General features: G+C 41.6%; 1 long non-coding RNA gene across 1 annotated transcript; it reads right to left on the bottom strand.

Annotated features, from left to right (window-relative positions):
- Positions 1-2,483: 2,483 nt before the first annotated feature.
- LOC126273017 (uncharacterized) lies at positions 2,484-11,977 on the bottom strand. The gene is made up of 3 exons (XR_007549296.1): positions 11,894-11,977; positions 5,283-5,475; positions 2,484-2,646 (listed from the first exon to the last, which is right to left on the bottom strand). It is a non-coding gene; the product is annotated as an uncharacterized LOC126273017 (long non-coding RNA).
- Positions 11,978-17,660: the final 5,683 nt, after the last annotated feature.

Below are 17,660 nucleotides of genomic sequence, written 5' to 3'. Positions count from 1 at the left end.
GAGTTGATGCTTCCTGCGCATTCCTTCACCGCCTTGCAGCCGAACAGGACAACTTTCTGGACTCAATTGTGATGGGTGACGAAACCTTGGCATAATACTTTACACTTGAGACCAAGCAACAATCACGCCAGTGGCAGCATTCTTCCTCGCCAAAGTCGCGGAAATTCAAACAAACACAGTCTGCCAGTAAAGTCATGACAATCGTTTTTTGGGATCAGAAAGGGGTGTTGTTGGTCGACTTTATGCCCACTGGGGCCTCAGTTAACGCTGACAGGACTGTGAGACTCTGAAAAAACCCAAACGGGCAATTCAGAACCGGAGAAGAGGAATGTTGAGCAAGGGCGCACACATTCTCCATGACAAAGTTCGCCCACACATCGCTCTGCAAATCGTTGAGCCGGCCAAAGTGGCCGTGCGGTTCTGGCGCTGCAGTCTAGAGCCGCGAGACCGCTAAGGTCGCAGGTTAGAATCCTGCCTCGGGCACGGATGTGTGTGATGTCTTTAGGTTAGTTAGGTTTAACTAGTTCTAAGTTCTAGGGGACTAATGACCTCATAAGTTGATTCCCATAGTGCTCAGAGCCATTTGAACCATTTTGCAAACCGTTGCTCTCCTGCAAGTTGCAGTGGAACAAAATCACCCACCCACCCTATAGTCCTGACTTGGCGCCCAGTGACTATCACCTGTTCCCTAAACCAAATGAACACTTGACTGGAATGCGATTCAGCTCCGACGACGAGGTGAAAGAAGAGGTTCACAACTTTCTGAACAGCATGGCGGCTAGCTGGTATGACATAGGCATACAAAAACTGCCACAGCGTCTACAAAAATGCTTCGACAGAAATGGTGATTATGTAGAAAAATAGCTATATGTTCAAGCTGTAAACCGATGTAAACCATTGTAGAAATAAACAGGTCTATGTACTTATAAAAAATAGCAGACCTTACTTTTGGGATTGCCCTCGTATATTATTTATATGTGTTGGTCACCAATGTCTTTGACTAACATTGGTCCGTACGGCAAGTTAAGAGTCCTGACAGTTAAAGTGGTCTGGGTGGGTCTGCTTCGCGTATATGCCATTTCTAATCATGTGACATGATTTTGTTTACGTTTTTATGGCAACGTCTGAGCGTTGTCACAGCTACGGCTTTCAGGCAGTGTTGACGTAGCCACTTTTACTTTGTGGTCGAAAACTGGCAACAGTACTGCTAGCAGTCAGCGATCTTCTCTCGTCATACAGAGTATAGTTTGGAAGTAGAGACACGTCTGCAATTTTTCTTAAATTGTACGATAAAATTCTACAAATATTTGTTACAAAATCTAAAAATTTATTTGTTGACTGATTGGTTTAATATTTTCCACTGTACGCCTGTATTAATGCTTCTATTTGATAATTATTATAATTACATACTTTTCTTTTCCGTGCACATTGTTCTATGCGACGCTTCTTTGCACTCTGTTTTATATTATACCTGTTTGTATGTTAGTCCCTTTCCTCAATTTTTCTGAGCAGCCAATTTTTCATGATGTAATTATTTATCGTGCAAATTGTTTCCAACACATCCAGTAATACCTACGTGGGCTTGCTCAACCTAAATGTAAGATGACATCAGTGATCTCTGTGCTTATTTGGAAAATACCAACAACTTTGTATTACCACATAAGAATTTCTACCCATTTCTGGCTTTATTGTCTTTTAGTAACTAGAACAAAAAATGGTTCAAATGGCTGTGAGCACTATGGGACTTAACATCTATGGTCATCAGTCCCCTAGAACTTAGAACTACTTAAACCTGGCTAACCTAAGGACAGCACACAACTAAAACAGTCTGCTCAGCTGTTGATTTTCGGATTTTAAATTGTACATTGTGCCCTGTCTTTCCAGACTCTCTTTCAACCAACCGCTTTGTCTGTAGGCTTCTGTAAACAGTCTCCAAAATACTGAAGTTGATTTCAACTGAAGCAGTCAGACCCGCATTGTCTTCAGAACCATTTTACTAATACGGAACTCTCGAACGTAATCCAGTAATCAGATTTAGATGTGATTGTTGCAATGTGCAGCACGCAATTCTGTACCCCTTTCTCGAGAAACTTCTACATCATGTCGAACGAAGTTGCATGGTACATTGAAATTTTTTCTTGATTGTCTATCAGTGCGAATAATCATTGTGTCACCAAAAATGACCTCCATCATTTTTCAGGCAGGCTGTAGTTGACCGATTAAGGAAAATTACGCCACTTTTCATTTCTGGGGACGTTGTATGTGCTCATAGACCTCCCCATATCGTACAGGGGGTTCCACACGGTAGTACTCTTTCGTAAAACAGGAATGGATACAACATTCACAAGATGTGAATTTTTCAGAATTTCACCATTAAGAACTTTTAAATATGATGTTATATTAAAATTGGAAAGTATGACCCCTGTCTATCCTTGTTACAAATATTGTGGTTAAGAGGTTAACAATAGTACAAAAAATACACATTGAATTTTTACTGAATATTTTTATTAAATTATTTGTAATATGAAACTATAACTAATATATTCACATAAAGCGAGACAACTACGTTGTCATGAAGTAGACGACGGATGTTGACGTTTTACGCATTCCTTAGGAAGTAGGCTACTTCTGCGGCGAAATGGACATCTGCAAATACAGTAATGTCGGAATTACTATTAAAGAAGTTTAAATACGTAACGAAAATATATTTTATAACTCTTCATTTGTTAAAAAGTGCGTTCTCGTTGCTGGTATCAGAATTCAAAGGAGTGACTCTTTAAGTACTTTTCGTTTTTGGATACATCAGGCAAAATATATAGTTACACGACTGCAGGCACTTTAGATTACATTACATACATTGTTCATTCCTTATACCCAGAACAAGGAGGTTATCAGGGAGAGAGGATACATCAGTAAAACAAACGTACATAGGATAAATTTACAAAATTATTGTCTCAATGAACTGAGCTGAAATTGTACTGTGAAGCAGTAGCTAGTACATACAGTTCTCTGAGAAGGCTTCTGCATTACTTTCTTCAATTTACAGCATATATTATTTGTATTTCACACGGCTGGTCTCTAATAATTGTAGTCTGACTTGATGAATCACGCCAAAATTTGTACTGTATGGCAGTTAGGTAAAGGATGTCAGTTTCTTAATTTTTATATCACCTAACTGTCAGCAACAGCATCATAAATACAAGTTTTCTTAGTCATTTCACGATTTCGATGTCATGCTCTTACCACCTGAATTTATAAACATATTAATTACTCAAAACAAACAAAAAGTATCCACGCACAATAACATCATGAGAAAGCTCACAAATAGCGGGTAGGGTGCCCAACTGACAGGACAAACAAGAAGTATTCACCAGAAATAACATTATCAAAAACCTCACAAGTAGCCGACGGGAGCACCCAACTGACAGTGCTCAGAACATCGGCAGATGCGTTACTTTACTCTGTCGCTGAATGCGCCTGCCCTGTTTGATACAGATCATTTCGTGCCAGGCATGTGGATGATGCCCTCAGTGAGACATGCAGAATAGCATCGTGATGCTTGAGGGCAACGCCGACCTATAAATTTTACTGGCAAGGTTAGCCCCACCAGATGCAATAAGGGAAGTTGCCGTGAACACATAGAGACGCAAAGTGGAATTACACGCTGCCCCCCCCCCCCCCCGCGCCCCCTTCCTTTCCATGGACATCAGCCTCCCTAAGCAGGCTGAAAACTGGGAAGAGCTTCCTAAAAACTTCCGTCAGACACTGCATCACCGTCAATGACACGACAAAACCTGTGGATAATAAGAAATGCAGACATCGCGTCTTGGATCCCACCTTCGGAGGCCCTCCCCCCCAGGCGAAAATCTGCAACGGAAAACGTGGAAGTCCCTCAATAGACTAAGAAGTGGTGTGGGTAGAGCAAAAGATAATATGACCAAATGCAACTATCTTGAGGATCCATCAACTTTATGCGAATGTTGCACCGAACAAGCCACCGAGCGCCGGCCGATGTAGACGAGCGGTTCTAGGCGCTTCAGTCTGGAATCGCGCTGGTGCTAAGGTCGCAGGTTCGAATCCTGCCTCGGGAATGGATGTGCGTGTTGTCCTTAGGTTAGTTAGGTTTAAGAAGTTCTAACTTCTAGGGGACTGTTGACCTCAGATGTTAAGTCCCATAGTGCTCAGAGTCATTTGAACCAAACCACCAAGCACTTGTACAGTTATCCTCAGTGCCCAGTTTCCTGCACACTGGAGACCTCTGCGGGTCAGGGAATATGCCGTGAAGTTGCTAATTTTTTGTCCAATTTCATTCGTATTTAGTATCTGTAATCTGTTTACGTATAATTATTATTATTATGTATCTCTAACTGCTTCGTGTTATATCTATATTTCCTGGTATATATTAATTTTATACTTTTAGTCTGTTTTTTTCTCTTTTGGTCTATTTTGTGTGCAGCGCTTTTGACATGGTTCAAAATGGGTCTGAGCACTATGGGACTTAACATCTATGCTCATCAGTACCCTATAACTTAGAACTACTTAAACCTAACTAACCTAAGGACATCACACAACACCCTGTCATCACGAGGCAGAGAAGCTTTTGACATGAATAAGTAAATAAATAGCTGTAAATTATTCTGATTTATCGTGATAGAAGAACCTGAACTGCTGAAGTCACCTCACTGAGGAACAGAGTGGCTGAGGTAACTAACTCAACTCGAACCAACAAGGCTGATAGCTAATTTTGGTATTATATTGACGTGATTTTGTCTTTTGTCTTTTAAGTTTTTTAGCAACTGAGGTTTGTCGAGAAAATTATTACTCTCCTGAAACACTTTCCAGATTTATTATCTCTGCTTAATTATTTATTAGTGTGAAAGTTAAAAGCTCCCTACTTTGTGCTCACATAGGTCTACACAGTTTATAACATGCCATTTCTGAGACTATGAAGATAGTAGAAAATGGTTCACTCTGGAGTTTAATTTGTAGAATGGTTCTTAAATACAGTAATTTTGGCACAAGAGAATGCCTAAGATCTGACGTAATTTTTTATCACTGAGACTGTGGCAGCCAGTTTGATGGCCGTTGATGGGAGGATGTCTTGGAGCAAATTTCAGTGACACTATACTGTGATTGCATGTGCAGCTTGTACCTACACTGAATGTGGAATGTGCATACTGCGAAATGTGCTTCAGAAAGAAATTAGTAAACTGAATTAATATTTTCGTAGCTTCAGGTACTATTGGGAGGGACAGTGACAAGTACCAAAAATGAATATTTACCACATAGCTCAAAGCGAGCCAGCCATGGCTCAGTAGAACGTCAGCCAAGCAACAGCAGTTTCTTCTTGAGCAGCTTCTTCTTGAGTAGGAACAGGTTGGACCTGGTGTCCTCATCTCCTATCGTCGGGTCAGAGTCTTGTCCTGCAGGGGCCGCCAACACCATCGCCAAAGCCAGCACAACCAGGAAAAACACCTGTGCAAATTAAACATTTCATATTAGAGCCGCTTTTGTTTCTATCAGCAGCAGATATTTGCATATATGGAAATGTAGTTCTGTCGAAGAACTCTCTGCCACAATTCGTAGAGGAAGCCAAAATAATATTTAAGGACGGCGAAAAATTTCTAAGTATGCCAACGTTTGTAAAAGAGGAAGCCAACATAATGTCATACGTTTCATGATGTGGCATTAAAGTTACATGAATATAAATTTGTTGTTAGTCGACATGCCTATTAATCTTGATTTTGTGTTGTAATTATTTTACATGTTAATCTTAAACGATTTTGCATTGCTGAAATTTAAGTTCCTACACTCACACACGTTGCGAAATAGAGAGTGTGGCCCATGATGCGTATGCTGAGGTAACAAAAGTCCTGGCATACCTCCCAATATGACCTCAGGCCTAGTTTTTCCCGGCGTAGTGCAACAGTTCGTCGTAGCATGGACTCAACAAATGGTTCAAATGGCTCTGAGCCCTATAGGACTTTTCATCTGAGGACATCAGTCCCCTAGAACTTAGAACTACTTAAACCTAACTAACCTAAGGACATCACACACATCCATGCCCGAGCAGGATTCGAACCTGCGACCATAGCGGCCGCGCTGTTCCAGAATGAAGCGCCTAGAACCGCTCGGTCACATCGGCCAGCTGGACTCAACAAGTCGTTGAAAAATCTCTGATGAAATACTGAGCCACGCTACCTCTACAGGTGTCCAGCAGAATTTTGTGAATGAACTAACATCTTGATTACATACGATAAATGTTCGATGGGACTCATTTCGGGCGATTTGGGTGGCCAAATCATTCGATGGAATCGTCCAGAACGTTCTTCTAACCAATCATGAACAATTATATGTGATTATGGCGCATTGTCATTCATAAAAATTTAGTCATTGTTTTGGAACATGAAGTCCATCAATGGCTACAAGTGGTCTGCAAATAGCCGAAAATAACCATTTCCAGTGAGTGATCCATTCAGTTGGATCTGAGGAGACAGTCCATCACACGTAGAAAGAGCCCGCACTATTCTGGAGGCACCACCAGCTTGCACAGTGCCTTGATGACAACATGGGTCCATGGCTTTGTACGTCTGTGCCCCTCTTTGACCCTATCATCAGCTCTTGCCAACGGAAATCGGGACTCATCTGATCAGCTAACGATTTTCCAGACGTCTAGAGTCCAGCCGATATGGTCATGAGTCCAGGATGGGCGCTACCGGCGATGTCGTACTGTTAGCAAAGGCACTCGCGTCGCTCGTCTGCTTCCAAAGCCCATTAACACCAAATTCAGCTGCCCTATTCTCATGGCAACATTCGTCGTATGTCCCACATTGATTTCTGCGGGTATTTCAAGCAGTGTTGCATGTCTGTCCGCTCTGACAACTCTACGCAAACGCCTCTGCACTCGGTTGTTAAGTGAAAACCGTCGGCCACTGCGTTGTCCGTGGTGAGAGTTGAACATGAGATTTGGTGTTCTCGGCACGCTATTTACACTGTGAATTTTACAATACTAAATCATCTAACGATTTCCGAAATGGAATTCGCCATTCATCTAGTTGCAACTATCATTGCGCTTCCTCCAACTACCACTGCGCGTTCGAAGTCTGTTAATTTCCACCACGCGGCCTTAATCACGTCGGAAGCCTTTCCACTTTCCACATGAGTCACCTGAGTATAAATGACAGCTCCGCTAATGTAGCACCCTCTTACACTTTGTGTACGCGATGCTATCGCCATCTGTGTACGTACACATCGCTATCCCATGAATTTTGCCACTTCAGTGTAATAGACTGCCGGAGAAGAAACAACGTCCTCAAGGGCAAAGATATTTTATTAACAAGTGATGTGACATGTGGTTCATCATTATAGGAATATATAATTATAAATTCAGACCAAAAGAGACACGCATGTCACGGTAAAGGGTGTCCAAATAGTCGCAGCAATATACAGTTCAAATGCTTGGAGTTGTTCAGCAGGAATATGAACCCGACCGTGAGGCATGGTTGTACCCTAGAATCAATGTTGTATAAACTATTCGTCTGTAAATTCTCCACGCTTGCTGCATGCCGAGTCAAAACAGATCGCGCAAACATGCCTCCAGAGCTCCATTTGATCGTCATTGACCGTAAAAAATGGATCATTAACACTACAATCCTCTGGTGACAATGAACGAAGTCCTTTAGGGTGCTGCATTTCTTACGGCAGTGTATCATGACATGTTGTGTTCATTATCCATTATATCCTCTAGTTGTGTGCAGTCAGATTCAGACCAGCCCTGCTTGCCTACAATGTCCTACTGCCTTGAGTAAATTGCGTACTTTTTCTTGAACTGGCGTGATCGCTTGTCTGGAAGCTACATTTTCTGAATACGGAGCGTGCTTACATGCCTCTGTGCGCTGTGTAAGTAGTCACAGCTCATTTTTACTGTTTATACGGAAGCTGTAGAGGGGGGAGGGGGGGGGGGGGGGAGGGGTTGGGGTTGTAGCACATACCTATAATTCTCACTTAATACCGGCTCCTGAAACTTTGTAAGTAGACTTCGGCGGGATATTTCGCTTTTATCTTCAAATGTCTCCAATTCAGATTTTTCCGCATCTCCTTAACTCTCCCATCTTCAGACAAAGCAGTGACCATTCTTGCTGCCCTTTTTTGTGTACGTTCATTATGAGCTGCTAGTCCTATTTGGTATGGCTGCCACACGCTAGTATAACATTCTACGATGGACCACACAAGTGTCTGTACTCAGTCTCGTTTATAGACTGCCTACGTTTTCCCAATGGCCTACCAGTGAAACAAGGTCTGTCACCAGCCCTTTCTACGATTCTCACTCTGCGTGCTCGTTCTGTCCATATATCCGCACAAACTCTTACAACCAACTATTAGTATGAGTAGAGTGACTCCAGTTGTGACACTGAAATAGTAGTCATTTTCTGAGTTTTGTGAGGTGCATATTTTACATTTCAAAACATTTGAAGAAAGTCTACATCTACATCTACATCCATACTCCGCAAGCCACCTGACGGTGTGTGGCGGAGGGTACCCTGAGTACCTCTATCGGCTCTCCCTTCCATTCCAGTCTCGTATTGTACGTGGAAAGAAGGATTGTCGGTATGTTTCTGTGTGGGCTCTAATCTCTCTGATTTTATCCTCATGGTCTCTTCGCGAGATATACGTAGGAGGGAGCAATATACTGCTTGACTCTTCGGTGAAGGTATGTTCTCGGACCTTTAACAAAACCCCGTACCGAGCTACTGAGCGTCTCTCCTGCAGAGTCTTCCACTGGAGTTTATCTATCATCTCCGTAACGCTTTCGCGATTACTAAATGATCCTGTAACGAGGCGCGCTGCTCTCCGTTGGATCTTCTCTATCTCTTCTATCAACCCTATCTGGTGCGGATCCCACACTGCTGAGCAGTATTCAAGCAGTGGGCGAACAAGCGTACTGTAACCTACTTCCTTTGTTTTCGGATTGCATTTCCTTAGGATTCTTCCAATGAATCTCAGTCTGGCATCTGCTTTACCGACGATCAACTTTATATGATCATTCCATTTTAAATCACTCCTAATGCGTACTCCCAGATAATTTATGGAATTAACTGCTTCCAGTTGCTGACCTGCTATTTTGTAGCTAAATGATAAGGGACCTATCTTTCTACGTATTCGCATCACATTACACTTGTCTACATTGAGATTCAATTGTCATTCCGTGCACCATGTGTCAATTCGCTGCAGATCCTCCTGCATTTCAGTACAATTTTCCATTGTTGCAACCTCTCGATACACCACAGCGTCATCTGAAAAAAGCCTCAGTGAACTTCCGATGTCATCCACCAGGTCATTTATGTATATTGTGAATAGCAACGGTCCTATGACACTCCCCTGCGGCACACCTGAAATCACTCTTACTTCGGAAGACTTCTCTCCATTGGGAATAACATGCTGCGTTCTGTTATCTAGGAACTCCTCAATCCAATCACACAATTGACCTGATAGTCCGTATGCTCTTACTTTGTTCATTAAACGACTGCGGGGAACTGTGTCAAACGCCTTGCGGAAGTCAAGAAACACGGCATCTACCTGTGAACCCGTGTCTAAGGCCCTCTGAGTCTCGTGGACGAATAGCGCGAGCTGGGTTTCACACGACCGTCTTTTTCGAAACCCGTTCTGATTCCTACAGAGTAGATTTCTAGTCTCCAGAAAAGACATTATACTCGAACATACTCGCCAATCTTTCCACCTCTTTGAAATCTTGTGAAAATTTGATTGGATACTTGTTTAAATACATCATTTGCAAAGAGTCTAAAGTTACTTTTAATTTTGTCTACTAGTTCATGGACATGCAATACGAGCAGCAAGGGTCCTGAAATACTTCCACGGGGCACGCTTGAAGTTACTTCGCATCTATCATTGACTCTTCATCCACGATCAAAAATGCTGTCTATTTTCATACTATTGGTGGCTTCCACACAAAAGCCTGATCAGGATCCCTCACTCCTCACTGATAAGAAATGCTATGCTTAATACAACAGGATTACACAAAACAACCTATGTTTGAAATTAGCAAAGTGACCAGGAGCGCACGAGGTAACACAAAAGATAGGGCAGATACGGGGCATAAGATCATGGTGCTCCAACGATGAGTAGCAGAGTTCTTCATATCTGTGATTAACCCTCTAACTGTGTGTCAAGTTAGTTTCAAAGATCACTGTTATAAAAATTTTGTATGATATGTAGTAACGTCATCATTTTTTTAGGCGTAGACTAACGTGTTTCCACTTGTATTTGCGTGAGTTTGATTGCAACCTACAGAAAGTGTTATTATTCTAAACATTCTATATGAATTTGAAGAGGTTAGTTAGTTATTTTAATGTACCATTGATCATATGTACGATAAGTCGTAATTATGTGGAAGTGTCATTTTACATTCACATCGTAAATTAATTAGTAAATTTGGCCACATGCTGAACATTTATAAGTTATCTTTCAGTTTTTTTATTATTATCAAATTTATTAATTTAAACTGTGATAAAATCGTACATAAATCGTACATAAATCTTGAGCTGAAAGTAATCAACTTCCAAACCTGCACATATTGTGTTGTTGAAAAGGAAAGATTTTAATCGTAATGTCTTTATCAAGTTCCGCTCCACTGTAAGAAGAGTCTTCCTTCTGACGACTCCAGTTGTTAATGAAGGTGAATATCTTTTCAATAAGTACTGAGACGGCGTTTTTAAGATACTGTCTGGTCTTTCCGCTTGGACATGCGTCGAAAACGAATTTAGCTTTTCATGTTTCACGCAAATGGACAATTTCCTTTCTAGAAGCAGATGAACAAAATCGTATTTTTCTCCATTTGCTCAGACTAAGAGAATATCTGTGTGGTATTTACATTTTTTGCTGTGCACGGATATAGGAATGTGTCGTGTGCGTCTCAACTGAAAGACAACAGAAGGTTCCTAAGACAGTTTATTCTTATTTGAATGCTGAAGTTTCAAAAAATGGCTTTGAGCACTATGGAACTTAACTTCTAAGGTCATCAGTCCCCTAGAACTTAGAACTACTTAAACCTAACTAACCTAAGGATATCACACACATCCATGCCAGAGGCAGGATTCGAACCTGCGACCGTAGCGGTCCCGGACTGTAGCGCCTAGAACCGCTCGGCCACTCAGGCCGGCGCCGAAGTTTGCATTGGCAGTTGAATAATGGTTGTTTCCGGACTTAGCACACCTAACGACTCAGAAAGAACAACCGAGCGAGGTGACGCAGTGGTTAGCACACTGGACTCGCATTCGGGAGGACGACGGTTCAATCCCGTCTCCGGCCATCCTGATTTAGGTTTTCCGTGATTTCCCTAAATCGCTTCAGGCAAATGCCGGGATGGTTCCTTTGAAAGGGCACGGCCGATTTCTTTCCCCATCCTTCCCTCACCCGAGCTTGCGCTCCGTCTCTAATGGCCTCGTTGTCGACGGGACGTTAAACACCAATGTCCTCCTCCTCCTCAGAAAGAAGAGCATCTGTGGCACAATTACGTATTGTGCCGTGCACGGGCGTATGAATATCTCGAGTGCAATTTAACTGAAGGCCATAAGAAGGTTCCGAAGCCAGTTTAATCTTGTTTGAATACTGAGGTTTCAGTTCACAGATGAATGACTGTTATTTCCGAATTGGCGCATCGCATGTGATAGGTAGACCCTAACTTTGGCGAAACAGAAACGTTCTCTTCTCGATAAGGTCTTAAAGGCACAGAGGTCTGATACGTTGGTGTTCATCTACATCAGGCGCTGCGGTAGAGTCAGAAGGGCGCACTATCGTGTCTTGAAAATGCACGACTGCAATTGAGAGGCAGTGGAGGGCAAAATACAATGAACGTAAGAGAGAATGACGTGCTTACCGTGAGCAGCCTCATCGTATGTGGTGGACAAACGCGGAGAGCGGATGACTACTGTGGTGTGAGCTCGCGGCGCCCCCTTATATATGCCACTCTTGCTTTCTACTGTTTGTGACGCCGCAAGCGCGTTGCGTTGGCCGTGGCGGAGGCTGCGATGCGCTCTGCATTTCAAGGCCTCTTCCGGGCTCAGTCCGCTGTCGCCTTTTAGAAGAAAATAAAAGTTCTCAAGTAGTAATACTGAAGTACTCGAAAGTGGAAAATTGTATAAAAGCAACAATGGCCTTTGGATGACGAGTGGCCAGTCACTGGATTTAATACAAATGTTTGGCTTATTAGATGACTGTCACGGAAACAGTCGATTATTAGGAGTATATCATTGTTTATGGACGTTTTACTGGGACAAAGAGACGAACAGATACTTACTAATAAGCAAACTCCTTTGTTATAACAGTCCAGGACGATGCTAAAGAGAGCTTAAATTACTGACAGGCGCGCGTTAATTAGTTGAAAATAAACTTAAGCCTAACTGAATGTGAAGAAATGATAATACAACCGTGAAACGAGAGAAACGAATTGCTGGTAAAATTTTTAAGTTTCGCGGGCCTTGAATACAGTGGTATGACGAATGTCATGGGATAACGATATGCGCACATATAGATGGCGGTAGTATGGCATACACAAGGAGGACAGCGCATTGGCGGAGCTGTCATATTCAGATGATTCATGTGAAAATGCGTCCGCCGTGATTATGAACGCACGATAGGAATTAACAGACTCTGAACACGAAATGATACTTCGAGCTAGACTCATGGGACTCATGGGACATTCCATTTCGTAAATCTTTAGAGAATTCAGTATTCCGAAATCCACAGTGTCAACAGTGTGCCGAGAATACCAAATTTCAGGCATTTCGTTTCACCATGAAGAACGCAGTGGCCGGGGCCTTCGCTTAACGACTGAGAGCAATGGAGTTTGCGCAGAACTGTCAGTCTAACAGTCAAGCATCACTGAGTGAAACAACCGCAGAAATCAGTGTTGGACGTACGACGAACGTATCCGTCAGGACCAGAGCAATTGGGCTATGGCAGCAGACGAACGATGCTAGTACCTTCGTTAATAGTGTGACATTGCCTGCAGCGTTTTTCCTCGGTTCGTGCCCATGTCGGTCGGACCATAGACAACAGGAACACCGCTACCTGGTCAAATGAGTCCCGATTTTGGTTGGTACGAACTGATGGTACGGTTCGAGTGTGTCACAGACACCCACGAAGCCATGGACCCAAGATGCCAACAAGACATTGTGCAAACTGGTGGTGGCTCCATGACGGCGTGGGCTGTGTTTACGTGGAATTGACTGAACCGTTCATTGACTGGAAATCGCTACATTCAGCTACTTGGAGACCATTTTCAGCCATTCACGAACTCCCTGTTCCCAAACAACGATTCCATGTCACCAGCCCACAATTGCTCGCGAATAGTTTGAAGAATATTCCGGACAGTTCTAGCGAATGATTTGGCCAACCAGATCACCCGACGTGAATCCCATAGAACATTTATTGGACATAATCGAGCGGTCAGTTGGGGCACAAACTCCAGCATCGGCAACCCTTCCGCAGTTATGCACAGCTGTAGATGCAACAATATTTTTGCAGGGGACCTCTAACGACTTATTGAGACCATGCCACGTCGTGTGCTGCACTTCCCAGGGAAAAAGGATTTCCAACACGATATTTGGGGTATCCCAAAACTTTTATCACCTTAGTGAACATTTCTTAATATAAAATACTGAGAGGAAGATATATTGACTATATAGAGTGTATCACAATTAATAGGGATACTGAAATGGGCGAAAGTATACGAAATAGGTGCAAAACATTCAGATAAACTTAGATCTGCGAACGAACCGATTGCGACATAATCTGACAAGGACTTAGGATGAGATATTATTCTAGTATTTAGAATGTTAACTCTTAGAGTAAGTCATGGCTTGTAATTATTCTCATGAGCTACCTTATTAAGACATACAATACTTCTCAGTTTCCTTGGTACTGTTACATTTGTTTATGATCCAGACGAACTTCACCTTTTTACATTAAGGCATCATCAGTGGATTTTATCAAATTTCATTTTTACGGCCGAAACCTGGGCATACGTTAGAGGTCGCACTGTCATTTCACTTATGAAACACTGACGAGTTTTCATGTCATGATCTTTTTACTTTATAGTTTTCATGTTTCATAAGGCAACTGAAGTGGAGCACTATTAGTGGTCTGGCAATAACTGCAAAGTTTTGTTACGAGAACTGAGTAATTTGTGTCGTAACTGCATGGTAACATTGTTTCTCTTTTCTTACTTGGTAAATAGAAAGGTCTCTCAGATTATGGGGGGATGTGTGTAAATGTGACCAGAAATTTCATTTTCAGTTTTGTTCGCATTTAGTAGTATTGATAACATTTTCCGAAGGTCTCATTTTCGCAGTCGTATGGGAAGTGATGAAAACAAAAATATGTTTCAATGTTTAACAGCTATTCTCTCTTTCGCAACTGTTCGTCGAATGATACTCCCTATAGCGACAATAAATGCATTCCTGAATGTGTAATGAGTGCTATCATGCCCACATTTAGTACGCGGCTAATCTTTAAGCACGTACTTTCATGGGGAAACTCAAAACCCAAACGTATTTCTGAATGCTCTTATGTGCAAACGTTGCCAAAATCATCGCTTTCATAATCTACAGTTTGTAAAACTTGCAACATACGATGTTGTAATTTTTTTCAGTGAGGGAAACATAGGGAAAGGGAAAGAGTTACAGTTACAACATATGATGTTGTAATTTTTATCTGTGAGGGAAACATAGGGAAAGGGAAAGAGTTACAGTGTTTGGGCTTCAGGGTTGGAGCATTCACTCTTAACTATTCATGATGAAACTGACCGTTGTCATGCATTTTGAGCTGAAAAGTCTATTCAGCATCTAGCAAAGAAAACAAGATAAAAGAAAAGAAATTATAAGACGAGTCCATAGAATACTCTAAGTATATTTATGTAGCATTATAAGAAGATGTAATTTAAGAAAATATAAGTTTAATCTTTACATTCATTTTCCCAGGAAGTTCGTTTTGTGACAGTTATGTACCTTTTTCTCAAGACATCTGTGATATAATGCCTTGCTATTTGGCCCATACTAACTGACAATGTAACAAACGCACAGAAATAAATTATCAAATGTTTTGTTTAAGCTGATACATGAAGCTAAAGGTGCTGAAATTCCTAAACGAATTCCTTCCAAGAAGTTGTTAAATGCTATAAATTTTCGTATCGAAGATATTCAAAATCGCTTAAGTACAATTGTTTGTATGAACAGCTCGATTTTAGCTGTGATTGGTTTAGTAGATTATGAGGAAAAGGAACGTTAATAATTATAGATGTATTAAAATTTTTAATTTTATATTAATTTCTAAATAGGAATAAAAATTTGGAAACTTTATTTTAGTTGCATTACTGTATTGCTAACTCCAACATAAAATCTGTTTAATCTTTAATACGTTAGGCACAATGTTTGATAACAAGAGAGTATGTGACTCGTACATGTCCCACCTTAAGAAAAGAATGTTTTTATACTTGCTGCAGATAATTGCTAAATTCAGTACCACTTCAGCACGTTACCTGTCACAGTTTGCTTCACACTCGTACCTGTCACAGGAGGTATTCCACGTGTCGTCTTCGCATATGGGCGCGATACATGACTCTCATCTGCAGTCAGTTACGGATTCTCGTAATCATTGCCCGTCATCTTGTAAATATTGATAGACTGCTGTCCAGTTCTACAACGGCATCAATGGCAGTGCTCCACGCTTCACATCTAAGGTGACCCCAGTCAGAAACATCTGGAGGATTGAGGACAAGTGATATTGAAACCTATCGATGTTGGATCACATGCAAACACTAGATATCATCTTACATCAACAACAAAATGTTCCGATGTCCCATCATACATGCGCCAGTTTCCCAACCTTGGACCTTGGATGACATCTGAGGCCAATTAGGTGCTGATTTAATCGATAAATTTACATTTGTAGGATAATACTCCACACACAAATTAGTTGTGGTTCGTAACACCTCATTCACAGTTACCTCACAGACGGTTCGTCCGTGCATTCATCTTTGCTAGAACGTTCGGCTTGTACTTTCTTAGACATTCATCCGTGTCATTTCTCACGCTTAATTATGTCATAACCTGTATATATAACCGGTAGGTCCTTTATGTAACAGTAAAGAACTGTAGGTTTTATAAGAACATACATTTTTTTTTCACTATAGCTCCCTTTTTGTCGGTCAACGTTGTTACAGTGAAAATTTCCCATACTGCAAGCATGATTCTGAAAAATCTGCAAAATGGCCATTTCGTGGTGCTATAACCCCTTCATTGGCCGCAAAACATTTTTAATCATACATTTCTTTGCACATAGAGGTGGAAGACAGAATTTGTCGAATCAGGAGATAATATGTTGCACGCAAAGTGCTCTGCTGCTCGTACAGCTCTTAGAAACTTCATGTTGATTAATTCGCGACATTGGCTGCATTTGTTATGCAACTAAAGCTACATCAGGATTGTCTTTTGGAGAGTTTCAGGCTCTACTTTAGGATCTTTTCACGTTTTCTGGAATAATACATGAAATAAAACTAAAACTTTAATAGCACGCTTATAATAGCTTTAATACACGTATTTACCTAACGATCTGTACTAGACGGTTATCGCAATATGAATAATTTATGTTTACGAGAGCACAAAACTCGTGCGTCTCACCTACCGCACGGATACCTGCAAGCGTCTTGGCCTCACTCATTGTCGATGTGCTTCAGAAATGGTGCGTACACCAGCACTGCCTTACCACTACCAGTTGGCGGGATTCTGAATACTAATAGTAAACTGCAAGCATGCACTAACAAACGCCATGACTGAACTTTCGTGGGGGTTTACAAAAGACTCTGTTTATGTGCCTCAGTTACCAACTACAATGAATAAACTGAGACATCGCATAACAGCAGCTGTGGAAGCTGTAACTCAAGACATGCTCGCTACAGTGTGAGAACAATTTGAATAGCGCATTGACATATGCCGTGCATCTCAAAGGGGGCATATTGAACATCTATGAAAAGGTATGAAAAAAACTTTTTGAGTTCACCGTTCATCAAAAAGTAAAATTCATTGTATATATTTATTAATGTCAGAAAATAGACGTGCCAAATCGGATTTTTTTTTTTTTGGTACATCCTTTATCTCTTTGAGACGGAAAAGCTAGCGAAACTCAGTTTACCCTTTTTTTTCTCTCACGATATCCTGCGAACCATGGGTTCTTAAACGGCGATGGTTTTCCACCTAAGATAAATGTCCATATGAAAAGGCCAAATTCGTACAACAACGATCCGAGCGGCATGCTAGTCAACTGGTGTTTATGTCTTGACCACAAATTGCGAATGGTCTCATAGCAAGGGATCACATATGGGGCGATGAGGCGCCATTGGGAGCCTGCTTTTAGCTCACAAACCGCTGACCCGTAAGTTACGGGAACTGCGCGATCTGAAGATAGACAGCTGGTGCAACGTGATGCCAGAAACTCACCAAGGACTTATTGAATCCACGTAATGCAGAGTCGCTGCTGTGCTGCGTTTCGAAGTTGGACCAGCACACTATTAAACAGGTGCTCATAATGATTGAAGTCAACAGTGTAAATACCACCAACAAGGGTGTATCTTGAAAGGTATAGGCTGA

Source organism: Schistocerca gregaria, chromosome 5 (assembly GCF_023897955.1).
Source record: "Schistocerca gregaria isolate iqSchGreg1 chromosome 5, iqSchGreg1.2, whole genome shotgun sequence".
NCBI classification, from domain to species: domain Eukaryota; kingdom Metazoa; phylum Arthropoda; class Insecta; order Orthoptera; family Acrididae; genus Schistocerca; species Schistocerca gregaria.
Note: the sequence above shows the minus strand (reverse complement) of the source record. Positions and strands in the feature narration are given on the sequence as shown.